This window comes from Triticum aestivum, chromosome 7B, assembly GCF_018294505.1.
Source record: "Triticum aestivum cultivar Chinese Spring chromosome 7B, IWGSC CS RefSeq v2.1, whole genome shotgun sequence".
Classification (NCBI taxonomy): domain Eukaryota; kingdom Viridiplantae; phylum Streptophyta; class Magnoliopsida; order Poales; family Poaceae; genus Triticum; species Triticum aestivum.
The window spans coordinates 637,781,980-637,796,657 of NC_057813.1; positions in this window are offsets into that span (position 1 = coordinate 637,781,980).

Genomic DNA, 14,678 nt, shown 5'->3' on the forward strand with positions numbered 1-14,678 from the left:
TTCAATGAAATATATGTTGTTAAGAATTACCAAAACCACCCAGGGATTAGTTACACTTTAAATCTCCCCCTTTTTGCTAATTGATGACAACATATAGATCAAAGCTTCGACAAATGATAATAAGAATGAAGTACATTGTCGCTTTGAGAAGTATGTGATAAGCAAGAGCTCCCCCTAAATTTGTGCATTATTTTAAATTTGCTCTGGACTGCAAATGCACAATCTGTTAGGATCATGGGTTACTCTTCCATGTCACATATGTCTTGGTGGAGCGCTCAAAATCATAGTAAATAAGAACAAGCACTCATCACCAAGGCAAAGTGAATGATCATACAAGAGATAGATAATGTCATCATTTAAGCATAAGCATAAAGAGTGATATGATCAAGCACATGATCATACAAAGTATCTCACACACACAGACATAATGTATCTCAACCAGGAAAGCAAAGAAAATAAGTAGCAAAAATAGACATCTCTCTCTCTCTCTCTCTCTCTTTGAAGCCTATGATCTATACATTTCTCCCCCTTTGGCAACAAGTTACCAAAAAGATTGAAAATGCATAGTGCTATGCGTCTCTCTAGGCTTGATCTTCGGGAGGTGGTGTTGAGATGACTCCAAGGACGAATGCATCTATAGATGAAGTTGGAGCTGGAGGGGTTGCCACTGGAGGGGCAACAAGAGCTGTGGGAGCTGTGGCTGCAGGTGCTGAAGTTGTAGCTCTAGTATCTAACACTGGCACTGTTGCAGACCTCTGTGCCCTAGGCATTCTGTGGAAAACCTATGTAGTAGCTTTGCCCTTCCTCTCCTGAGCTTCTTCGTGGAGTTCTTCAACAGTTGTCTGAATCTCAGTCACCTTCAAGTCCAGATCATAAAATTTTGTCTCTATTATTCTCTCCAAGCTCTCCTAGTTCTGAGTCGGGGTAGCTAGTCCTTTCTCTATCCTTAGGGTTGCTTGAATTAGAAATCCAAGCTGGTCTTGTTTTGACTTGAGAAAGACTTCTGAAGCCTCTGCTGCACTTGGCATCTTTGCTGCTTTTTCTGCTCTGGCCTTCTCCTTCTTCTCATGAGCTGCAACTAAGGATGGATCTTCAGCATCCATGACAACTGTGTTATCCTCAAATTCAGGCAGCAAAGGAAGATGTTCTTTGTCCAAAATATACACTCCTTGCTTCATCATGGAATTGATTAGCTATTGGATGTGTGGAGCATATCCACAAGAGCTTTTCTGGTCAGTTGTTGTCCTTTTGGTTGTCTCAACAATCAAGCTCATGACCTTGAACTTCTGTGGCACAACATCAAACAATTGCAGCAAGTTGATGGAATGGCCTCTGATCATCTTGTGATCTCCAAATTTGGGTAACAAAGTGCAAGATAGTGTTTATGGTGGAGAAACCGGACAACAAATAGTAGACTGGCCCAAATTTATGTGTCTCCAAGGCCTTATCTGGTATCTCCTAATACATACTAGCCATGGTGTTGTGATCTTTCTTCTTCTTAGCATACACATCTTTGTCATTTTCTTCTTCTTCAGGGGCATTTATGAGCCTAGCCCACTCATCAACAATTGATTGGTGCCTCTACCCTTCTATCATCCACACAATTCTTCCATCTGGATAGTAGTGAGCTGTTGAGTAGAATTGCATTATGAGCTCATCATTCCACTTGGTGAGCTTCTGACCAACAAAGTCATCAACACCATTTACTTTGTAGCTTTCATGAACACCTGGGAAATGATCAGCATTAGCATCAATGAATTTCCAGTCCACCCATCTCATATCACTGACTATGGGTTTCTTGTCCAGCACACTGTCTCATAGAAATCATGTTGCTCTTTTGTGTGGAACCTGTAGTCCACTGTAGTCCTCCTCCTCACAACATATGGATCTTGTCTCCATTTCCTGAGACCAGCATCCTTTCTTTCTTTCATGTTTTCAGCCACTGGGTGACTGTCATTGTGGTCTGGAATCTTGGGCTTGAGCTTCCTAAGCACTTGGGCTTCAGCTTCTTTTGTAGCTTCACGCACTGGGGCCTTGTTCTTCTCTGTTGCAGGTATGTTTCTGGTGCTTCTCTTTGGAGCTTGAGCTGGAGCTTTGGGGCGGTCTTGGGCTTTGAAGGAGCTGCCCCAGACTTGATGGCATCCCCCATCAGCTTCTGTGCCTTAGCATGAGGTGCTTGAGCAACAACCTCTTCTTCCTCTTCCACCTCACTTGCAGAATCCTTCCTCATGGATGGGTTTCAAACCACTCTAGTTGTAGTTTTACTGACCCTCTTCTTCCCTTCTTCACCTGCTCTTGGCTCAAGCGTGAAGATCATAGTTTCCTGAGAGGAAGTTCCGGCCTTAGACATGGGAACTCTCCTGGTACGTGCCTTCTTGTGCATACCAGGTTTTGTTGCAGCAACAGTTCCATACTCCTTTTTCAGCACTTTTCTTTTTGGAGCTTACTTCCTCCTCAATAGCCACATAGTCCTCATCCTCTTAATCCGAGGTTCTCTTCTTCCTTGTCCATGTAGCTTCCTTGGGCAAATTACTTGGAGTGCTCCTGCTGCCATCATCAGAGCTGCTAGAGGGACTAGTGCCCTCACTCATGTGCACTTGCTCTTCTGATTTGTTTTGGCTATCACTCTAGTCAAACATTCCGGCAAAGCAAACTGACAGCAGACCCTGTGAATAGATATAGATGAGGTAGAGTAGATGAGCATCACAAAGTGCAGAGTTTTTGCAAAAGGAATGAGTCAAAAACTTAGTTTTAGTTTTCTACATGAAGCATTACGAAGCTACCGATTTGTAAAACTCGGTGACACCAAAGCAACTTTGGAGTCTAAACATGTGGAATCAGTCAGACCGAGACACAGTTTGGTGACTTCGAGTTTTCTAGGGTTCCACTAAGTCCTGGTATCGGTCACACCAATTTACAACTTTCGGTCAGACCGAAAATCACTTTTGCTTTGGCCTAAGCCAAATTGGTGGAACTGATTCCTACAACTCGGTCGGTCTGAGATGAGTCCAACGGAAACCTAACACTAAATTTTCGATTCAAATCTAGTCTAAAGGAGATTCCCTATGGATGGATCGATCTCATATGTGGTAAAGAACATGGCATTGACCTTGTGCTTAGAATCGGAAGTAAAAAAGAGCGCACAAGGGGTCGAACTCATACCCTAGTTCGGCGGTGAGTTCGCTACGGCGGCAACGGTGGCGTTGAAATCTTTTGACGGCGGCGGAGACCAGTGGCGGGAGCTCACTGGCGATGAGGTGACGATCCGGAGACCCGAGAGGCAGAGCAGGACACGTGCGGGTGAGGGAGTCATGGACTAAGGGGTCCTCGGACAGCCGGACTATTAACATGGGTCGGACTGTTGAACTATGAAGATACAAGATCGAACACTTCTTCCCGTGTCCGGATGGGACTCTCCTTTGCGTGGATGGCAAGCCTAGTGATTCAGATATGTAGATTCCTTTCTCTGTAACCGACTTTGTGTAAACCCTAGCCCCCTCCCGTGTCTATATAAACCGGAGGGTTTAGTTCGTAGAGAGAACAACAATCATAACCATAGGCTAGCCTCTAGGGTTTAGCCATTACGATCTCGTGGTAGATCAACTCTTGTAATACTCATATTCATCAAGATCAATCAAGCAAGAAGTAGGGTATTACCTCCATAGAGAGGGCCCGAACCTGGGTAAACATTGTGTGACCTGCCTCCTATTACCATTAGCCTTAGACGCACAGTTCGGGACCCCCTACCCGAGATCCGCCGGTTTTGACACCGACATTGGCGTTTTCATTGAGAGTTCCACTACATCGTCACTAGAAGGCTTGATGGCTCCATCAATCATCTACAACAACGCAGTCTAGGGGGAGATCTTCCTCCCCGGACACATCTTCGTATTTGGCGGCTTCGCACTACGGGCCAATTCACTTGGCCATCTAGAGCAGATGGATAGCAACGCCCCTGGCAATCAGGTCAGATTTGGAAGCCTGAATTTCATGGCCGATATCTGGGGAGACTTGATCTTTGACAGATTCGAGCCCATGACGGCTATCCCCTGCCACCATGATGAGCATGACCTAAATCTGTCATCAGACCGCGTTCAGGAGACAACACCCGTAACCGCTCTGGCCCTAGATACGGAGCAGAACGCACCGTCCAAGGACGGGAAGCTCAACCCCTCCACGGAAGCCGCAGACTCAGCGGCGTTCGAGCCGCACACAGACCCAACACTGGGCTTGTGTTACGGAACCTCGGATTCGTCTCCGGCTATAGGTTCCGGACCGCGTGCATCCGCGTCCATCGAACCTGATTGGGTGCCGATCTTGGAGTTCGACTCCGCGGACATCTTCCAGCACTCACCTCTAGGCGATGTGTTAAAATCATTAAAATCCCTCTCTTTGTCGACGGATTCTCGGCCGAAGTATGTCCGGCTCGAATTTGACGTAGATGACGAAGAACTTCGTTTCCCACCCACCACCCACTTTATAGCCATTGTCGATGACTTAACCGACATGCTTGACTACGACTCCGAAGACATCGACGATACCGACGACGATGCCGGAGAGGAGCAGGAACCACCGCCTATAGGGCACTGGACTGCCACCTCCTAATACGACATATACATGGTGGATACACCCAAAGAGAACAACGGTGACAAGGAAAATCCAGTTGAGGATAAACCTCCTGAAATACAGCAAAAGCGCCGGTGTCAGCTGCGCCGCTCTAAACCACGCCATGGTAAAAATAGCAACATCATCACTAGACAAAATAACACTCCGGATGATGTCGAAGACAATGAAGACCCCGTTGAGCCAACCTCCGAACAGGAGGAACGGGAGGATGGGCGAGTCAGACCCGATGAACAAGCCATGAAAGAAGACTCGGAAGACAGTAACTACCTTCCGCTCTACGAATATTAAGTGAGCCTCGGCGATGAAGACTTCATCGTGCCTGAGGAGCCTTCCGAGCAGGAGCGCTTCAAGCGCCGGCTAATAGCCATTGCAAGGAGCCTAAAAAAGAAGTAGTTGCAGCTTCCAGCTGACCAGGATCTGCTCATTGAAAGATGGACTGATGTCCTGGCAGCCGAGGAATACGGACTTGAGCGCCCAACCAAAAGTTACCCGAAACGCAAATTATTACCCCAGTTTGATGACGAGGCGCTGGAGCCTGTCCTACCAGCGTATAATGCGGCTGACCGACCACCACGAGGCCGGGACAAAGCGGCACCTCGAGCCGAACACCAGCCTGCGTTACCTCATCGTAAAAACGGGAATACAAAAGCTCGGGGATATACATATGACCTGCGACAGGACTTGGAAAACAAAGCAGGCCAGACCTGATCGATCTACGGATCATGGGGGCGTGCCTCGGCACGCGATGATGGCCACCAGGCCAGACATGAGAAACATAACCACGTCCGGGCCAAAACCGCAGACCAACTGCATCTCAGCTGTGTCACGACTTGGCCCGATATAGAGGCCCGCACACCCCCTTTGCTTCACTGACAAAGTAATGGGACATGAATTCCCAGAAGGGTTTAAACCTGTGAACATCGAATCATATGATGGCTCAACAGACCGCGCGGTATGGATTGAGGATTTCCTTCTCCATATTCACATGGCCCATGGTGATGATCTTCACGCCATCAAATACCTCCCGCTCAAACTCAAGGGACCAGCCAGGTACTGGTTGAACAGTCTGCCCAAAAACTCCATCGGCAGCTGGGAGGACTTGGAGGATGCCTTCCTCGACAACTTTCAAGGCACATACGTCCGACCTCCAGATGCCAACGACTTAAGTTACATAATTCAACAGCCCGGAGAGTCAGCCAGGAAATTCTGGACTAGGTTCTTAACTAAAAAGAACTAGATCGTTGACTATCCGGATGCTGAAGCCTTAGTGGCCTTTAAACTTAGCATCCATGACGAATGGCTCACCCGACACCTCGGCCAAATAAACCGAAGTCCATGGCGGCCCTTACGACACTCATGACCCGCTTTTGTGCGGGCGAAGATACTTGGCTAGCCCATAGCAATAACAACATAGGCGAACCTGGCACTTCTGAAGCCAGAAACAGCAACGGCAAGCCCCGATGCAACATACACAAGTGTCGAAACAATGGCGACAACGCCGAAGACACGACGGTCAACGCCGGATTCAGTGGCTCTAAGTCCGGTCAGCGGAAGAAGCCATTTAAGAGAAACAATCTAGGCCCGTCCAGTTTGGACCGCATACTCGATCGTCCATGTCAAATCCACGACACTCCTGATAAACCAGCCAACCATACCAACAGAGAGTGTTGGGTCTTCAAACAGGCCGGCAAGCTAATTGCCAAAAACAAGGAGAAGGGGTCGCAAAGCAATGACGATGATGAGGATCCCCGGCCACCGAACACAGGGGGACAGAAGAAGTTTCCCCCTCAAGTTAAAACGGTGAATATGATATACGCTACTCATATCCCCAAGAGGGAGCGCAAGCGTGCACTCAGGGACGTCTACGCGATGGAGCCAGTCGCCCCAAAGTTCAAGCCATGGTCGTCCTGTCCGATCACTTTTGATCGCAGGGACCATCCGACCAGTATCCATCATGGCGGTTCAGCTGCACTGGTGCTCAACCCAATCATTGATGTATTCCACCTTACACGAGTCGTCATGGACGGTGGAAGCAGCCTGAACCTGCTCTATCAGGATACAATGTGCAAAATGGGTATCGATCCCTCAGGGATCAAGCCCACAAAAACCACCTTAAAGGTGTCATACCAGGTGTAGAGGTCTATTGTACGGACTAAATCACAATAGAAGTGGTCTTCGGATCCCCGGATAATTTCCAAAGCAAAGAATTGATCTTCGATATCGCCCCCTTCCGCAGTGGCTATCACGCACTGCTCGAACGAACCACATTTGCTTGATTCAATGCGGTGCCGCACTACACTTACCTCAATCTCAAGATTCCCGGACCGCGCGGTGTTATAACAGTCAATGGAAACACAGAACGCTCCCTCCGCACCGAGGAACACACCGCGACCCTTGCAGCAGAAGTACAGAGCGGCCTTCTCACGCATAACCGCAATCCAGCGGCCAAGCTCCCGAAAACTGTCAAAAGAGTCTGAACTACTCCATAGCAGGACGGTGCAATTTGTCAAAAGCTTGACTAGCAATTCGGCCTCCGTCCCAGTCCCGACCAAACAACGACATTTGCACCACGCGTACATAAGTATGCACTCAAAATACCATGGGCGTAGACGGAGGCACATCTAGACCATGGTCCACAATACGACTCAACCGCTCATGGACCCGCATACTTTCACTATTTCTTTTTCTTTTTCAGGTTTCTTTCTTCCCCCAGGCCTTTTTCCTGATAACCTGATCATCAGACCTATCAAGGGACGTATACACCAAGAAGGCAAGAAGCTTTGACATACAAGGGAACTCCCAGGTGGTCTATGCTAACGATCGTTATACCTGTTTTAAAACCCGCACGCAGCTTGCCCTTGGTCATGGCATGTATAATAGCCCTATTGCTTATTGCACTGCTTGTACAAATATGCTTCGACATATTAATCATATTATAATGGAACATAGTTCGCGGCTCAATTCTTGTGACAACAGTTTAATGCTTAATGTTTCCTTTTCTTGATATTCTAATCAATTGCACACGTACAACCTGGTACGCTTTAATTTGCCAGGGGCTTCATTATGCCCCATAATATGGCAAGAAAGTCCGAACACTTTTGCGGTAGTTCGGCACCCTGAATTGTAGCATTATATGCATCGGCTCCGAATCATGTCTTGGGTCAATAGTTGGGTTGCCCGACTCCTATGCTTGCTACCCTACGTTCCGCTATATCGGCTAGGGTAGTAAAGGGAGAACTACTGCGATTGTGTCCTAGTTCTTCCAGATGAGCACCTCAGTAGAGAAAGCCGAAAACTGATTGTCATGATGCCGGGAGTGCCGCTCAGCTATTTGAGAGGTTACAAATCTTTAGTGATTTTTCCGCTTCACGCGATGAATTGGTTTTTATTGGATCAAGGTGTGTATAGCGCCCCAAGTCCGCCTTCCGAATACCAGGGGCTATGCCTAAATTTTTTCTTGTCAACTCTTATGGCTAAGTGAGAGTAGTAAAGCCGCATAGTCCGATTGCCTGGTTTGTTGTGCTAAACACCTACTTAAGGACCAAAACCTTGGATAAAGAGTGTTTAGGTTTATCCTGAACACCCCCGTACTACCTACGTGGGGGCAGAAGCCGACGACTGGCCAACTCTCAGATTTAATAAAACGGCCGCACAGGAGGTAAAATTATAAATAACAGACATTATATTACATAATGCATCTGTTTCATAGTACATGATAACATGAGTGTATTCATGGAAATATGATATCCTTAGCACATTGCTCCGCCACAAGGCGGGATCCCTCCAAAACACTGTCAAAATACAGTTTGGGTGTGCGGTGCTCCTTGCCCACGGGCGGTCCTTTGGTCATCAGCTTCGTGGCGTACATCTTCGCCCAGTGCATCTTAGTGCGACGAAGGCCATCCGTGCACCTTCAATGCAGACCGACCGCTTGATGGCGTCAAGCTGAGGGCATGCACTGACCACCCGCTTCACAAGTCGGAAGTAGCTACTAGGAATGGCTTCGGCAGACCATAGCCGGATTACCAAATCCTTCATGGCTAGTTCGGCCGCCGTATGCAGCTCGACCAGTTGCTTCAGCTGATCGCTAAAGGGCACCGGATGTTCTGGTGCAAGGTATTGCGACCAGAACAGCTTCTCTGTAGAGCTCCCCTCTCCGTCTCGGTAGAATTCCGCAGCGTTTGACACACTGCGCGGCAGATCTGCAAACGCCCCTGGAGAACTCCAAATTCGGGTCAGTAAGAGGAACTTTCCTTCACATATTTGCTCTGCATTATAAAATCCTTATCCGCCGCGATTTTCTTGGCCGCCTGGATTTCCTGGAGGGCACCCTGGGCTTCAGCCCGGGCATCGTGTGCACTCTGGCGGGCCTTGGCAAGCTTGGACTCTTGGTCCGTACACTTCTTCACGGTGTCCTGAAGCTCTTGTTGGACCTCACTGACCCTAGCCTCATACTTTTCGCGTGCGGCTCATTCTTTGGCCGCTCTATCCTCGGCCTCGTCCAGTGCCTTCTTGAGGGCCTCTACTTCGGTTGCTGCCCCTAATAAATATAATGGCATCTTAGTCAGCACACATCCTTCATCATTCATGAATATATACAAGGTTATTGCATACCTTTATTTTCCTCCAGCTGCTTCTTCACACGACCGAGCTCTTCCTCGGCCCACTCTAGACTCTACTTCTGTTTGGAGACTTCCGCAGTGTGAGAGGTCACAGCCAGCAGTGATGCCTGCTTATTCACATAGACATTTTAGATTAATCTCCTGCGAAAATTATTTGATCCTCTGCCCGGTTTGTCTTTTCAAACACCGAACAATGTCTCAGGGGCTACGATGTCTACAACACAACCTTCTTCTTGTAAATGTTGTTGGGCATGCAAGTGCACATGTTTGTAGGACAGTAGCAAATTACCCTCAAGTGGATGACCTAAGGTTTATCAATCCGTGGGAGGCGTAGGATGAAGATGGTCTCTCTCAAACAACCCTGCAACCAAATAACAAAGAGTCTCTTGTGTCCCCAACACACCCAATACAATGGTAAATTGTATAGGTGCACTAGTTCGGCGAAGAGATGGTGATACAAGTGCAATATGGGTGGTAGATAAAGGTATTTGTAATCTAAAATTATAAAAACAGCAAGGTAACTAATGATAAAAGTGAGCGTAAACGGTATTGTAATGGTAGGAAACAAGGCATAGGGTTCATACTTTCACTAGTGCAAGTTCTCTCAACAATAATAACATAGATAGATCATATAAAAACCCCTCAACATGCAACAAAGAGTCACTCCAAAGCCACTAATAGCAGAGAATAAACAAAGATATTATGGTAGGGTACTAAACCACCTCAAAGTTATTCTTTCGGATCAATCTATTCAAGAGTTCGTACTAGAATAACACCTTAAGACACAAATCAACCAAAACCCTAATGTCACCTAGATACTCCATTGTCACCTCAAGTATCCGTGGGCATGATTATACGATATGCATCACACAATCTCAAATTCATCTATTCAACCAACACAAAGTACTTCAAAGAGTGCCCCAAAGTTTCTACCGGAGAGTCAAGACGAAAATGTGTGCCAACCCCTATGCATAGGTTCGTGGGCGAAACCCGCAAATTGGTCACCAAAACATACATCAAGTGGCACATGATATCCCATTGTCACCACAGATAAGCACGGCAAGACATACATCAAGTGTTCTCAAATCATAAAAGACTCAATCTGATAAGATAACTTCAAGAGGAAAGTCAATTCATCACAAGAGAGTAGAGGGGGAGAAACATCATAAGATCCAACTATAATAGCAAAGCTCGCGATACATCAAGATCGTGCCATAGAGGGAACACGAGAGAGAACACGAGAGAGAGAGAGAGAGAGAGAGAGAGAGAGAGATCAAACACATAGCTACTGGTACATACCCTCAGCCCCGAGGGTGAACTACTCCCTCCTCATCATGGAGATCGCCGGGATGATGATGAAGATGGCCACCGGTGAGGGATCCCCCTCCGGCAGGGTGCCGGAACAGGGTCCCGACTGACTTTTGGTGGCTTCAGAGGCTTGCGGCGGCGGAACTCCCGATCTATCTTCTCCGTTGATGTTTTTAGGGTACGTGGGACTATATAGGCGAAAGAAGACGGTCGGGGGGTGGTCGAGGGGCCCACGAGATAGGGGGGCACGCCCAGGGGGTGGGCGCGCCCAGCTATCTCCCGGCGTCCTCGAGGATCTTCCGACGTGAACTCCAAGTCTCCCGGATCATATTCTTCAAAAAAATCACGCCGCCAAAGGTTTCATTCCGTTTGGACTCCATTTGATATTCCTTTTCTTTGAAATACTGAAACAGGCAATAAAACAGCAATATGGGCTGGGCCTCCGGTTAGTAGGTTAGTCCCAAAAGTAATATATAAGTGTATAATAAAGCCCGTAATCATTCAAAATAGATAATAAAATAGCATGAATGCTTCATAAATTATAGATACGTTGGAGACGTATCAGCATCCCCAAGCTTAACTCCTACTCGTCCTTGAGTAGGTAAATGATAAAAGAAAGAATTTATGAAGTGTGAATGCTAGCAGGTGCACAAGTTTTATCAATGATAATTTCAATCACCTTTTCTAGCATGTTTATATGTCATAACAGTAGTTCATCTCATAAAACTTTCATGATAAAGTAACAAGCTATTCACATGTGAAGGCATAGACCATAAACTTTCTTGAAAACTAGCAAACTTCATTCTTAGTCATCAAACAATTGCAATTCATCTTATTTTCAGGAAGGGTCTATGTCAGAGCTTTGATTTAGCAAACTCCACATACTCAACTATCATATAGTCTTCTACAATTGCTAACACTCACGCAATACTTGTGGTTATGAAGTTTTAATCGGACACTGAGAAAGATAGGGGCTTATAGTGTTGCCTCCAAACGTATTCACCTTTGGGTGATGTCAACAATAATAGTTCATGCTAACTTACATTCAATTGGATATATATATCAGGATCACCCCAACACAAAGTACTTGCCAAAGGATACAATAAAAAAAGGAAAGGTGAAGATCACCTTGACTCTTGCATAAAGTAAAATACATAAAGTAAAAAGATAGGCCCTTCAGAGAGGGAAGCAGGGATTTGCAGAGGTGCCAAAGCTCGATTTTAAAATAGAGATAAATAATTTTGGGAGGTATGATCTCATTGTCAACATAACAACCAAGAGTTCCCAATATCTTCCATACTACATACATTATAGGAGGTTCCCAAACAGAATGGTAAAAGTTTTTACTCCCCCTCCACCAACAATCACCAATCCATGGCTTTCCCGAAACAACGGGTGCCTCCAACTAACATCAAACCTGGGGGAGTTTTGTTTGCAATTATTTTTGATTTGATTTTGATCTTTTGATCATGGGACTGGGAATCCTGAATACCAGCCATTTTTCTCGTGAATGATGAGCGGAGTCCACTCATCTTGAGAATAACCCACCTAGCATGGAAGACACTGACAGCCCCTGGTTGCTACATGAGCAATTCGTGCATACAAAACAGATTATTGTTTGAAGGTTTAGAGTTTGGCACATGCAAATTTACTTGGAACGGCAAGTAAATACCGCATATAGGTAGGTATGGTGGACACTCATGGCAAAAGCAGTATTCCCGCTTAGTACAGATATTTAGGCTAGCATGAGGGGGGAAGGCAAGCTCAACATGTTTGAATGATCCATGACAATATACTTTAACTGAGATGTGAGAAAACATAACCCATTATGTTATCTTCCTTGTCCAACATCAACTCTTTAGCATGTCATACTTAATGAGTGCTCACAATTATATAAGATGTCCATGATAATATATTTATATGTGAAATCTCTCTTCCTTCAATATTCTTTCATGAATTGTTCAAATGACCAATACAATGCTTGCTAACCTTCAATAAATTTACAACCTCTACTTCGTATATGTGAAGTCATTACTCCCTATGGTATAAGAAAATGAGACAAATATAATTTCAGATTTATAACATTCAACTCATTCAACCATTTACTCATAGGATATAAGTGAAGCACACGAGTAAATGACAAACTACTCCAAAAAGATATAAGTGAAGATCAATGAGTAGTTAAATAATTATGTAACTATGTGAAGACTCTCTCTCATTTAAGAATTTAAGATCTTGGTATTTTATTTAAACAGCAAGCAAAGCAAAACAAAATGGCATGCAAGGATAGCACAACTCATGTGAAGAAGCAAAAACTTAGGTTCAATCGATACTAACCGATAGTTGTTGAAGAAGAAAGGTGGGATTCCTAACGAGGCATCCCCAAGCTTAGATGCTTGAGAATTCTTGAAATATTATATTGGGGTGCTTTGGGCATCCCCAAGCTTGAACTTTTGTGTCTCCTTAATTCCTCTCATATCATGGTTTCTCTTTTTATCAAAAGCTTCATCCACACAAAACTCAACAAGAACTCGTGAGATAAGTTAGTATAAAACAATGCAAAACCTTATAATTTTCTACTGTAAAAATTAATAAGATTATTATTCAACATTGCATACTAAATGTCTCATCATATTTAATACTCCTATCCTCAAATAGAATCATTAAACAAGCAAACATATGCAAACAATGCAAACATAACAGCAATCTGCCAAAACAGTATAGTCTGTAAAGAATGCAAGATTCATCATACTTCCCTAACTCCAAAAATTAAGAAAAATACTATGCTGTAAAAGATTTATCAGATCTCATTATGCAAAAAGATTCAACAATATAACACTCTCTGACTTTTCTAGGGAATTTTTGCAACAGCAGTAAACTTTCTGTTTTGAAACAGCAACATGTATACTTGCAAAATAAGCATGGTAAAGGCTATCGTTGACATTTTTATTGAAAATAAAGATGCAAAACATTATTCTAAATAACAGAAAGCAAATACTAACAAAATAAAATGACGCTCCAAGCAAAACACATATCATGTGGCAAATAAAAATATAGCTCCAAGTAAAGTTACCGATGAACGAAGACTAAAGAGGGGATGCCTTCCGGGGCATCCCCAAGCTTAGGCTCTTGGTTGTACTTGAATATTACCTTGGGGTGCCTTGGGCATCCCCAATCTTAGGCTCTTGCCACTCCTTATTCCATAGTCCATCGAATCTTTACCCAAAACTTGAAAACTTCACAACATGAAACTCAAAACAAAACTCGTAAGCTCCGTTACTATAAGAAAATAAATCACCACTTAGGTACTGTAATGAACTCATTATTTATTTATATTGGTGTTAAACCTACTGTATTCCAACTTCTCTATGGTTCATACTCTCAGATATTACTCATAGATTCATCAAAATAAGCAAGCAACACAATGAAAATAGAATCTGTCAAAAACAGAACAGTCTGTAGTAATCTGTATCAAACGTATACTTATGGAAATCCAAAAATTATGAAATAAATTGGTGGACCTGAGGAATTTGTCTACTAATCATATGCAAAAAGAATCAACCTAAAATCACTCTCTGGTAAAAAATGGAAGCTAATCCCGTGAGCGCTAAAGTTTCTGTTTTTACAGCAAGATCACAAAGACTTCACCCAAGTCTTCCGAAAGGTTCTACTTGGCACTTTATTGAAACAAAAGCTATAAAACATGATTACTACAGTAGCATAATCATGTGAACACATGAAAACAGTAATGGTAAATGTTGGGTTGTCTCCCAACAAGCACTTTTCTTTAATGCCTTTTTAGCCAGGCATGATGATGACAATGATGCTCACATAAAAGATAAGAATTGAAACATAAAGAGAGCATCATGAAGAATATGACTAGCACATTTAAGCCTAACCCACTTCCTATGCATAGGGATTCTGTGAGCAAACAATTTATGGGAACGATAATCAACTAGCATAGGAAGGCAAAACAATCATAACTTCAAGATTTTAAGCACATAGAGAGGAAACTTGATATTATTGCAATTCCTACAAGAATATATTCCTCCCTCATAATAATTTTCAGTAGCATCTTGAATGAATTCAACAATATAACCAGCACCTAAAGCATTATTTTCA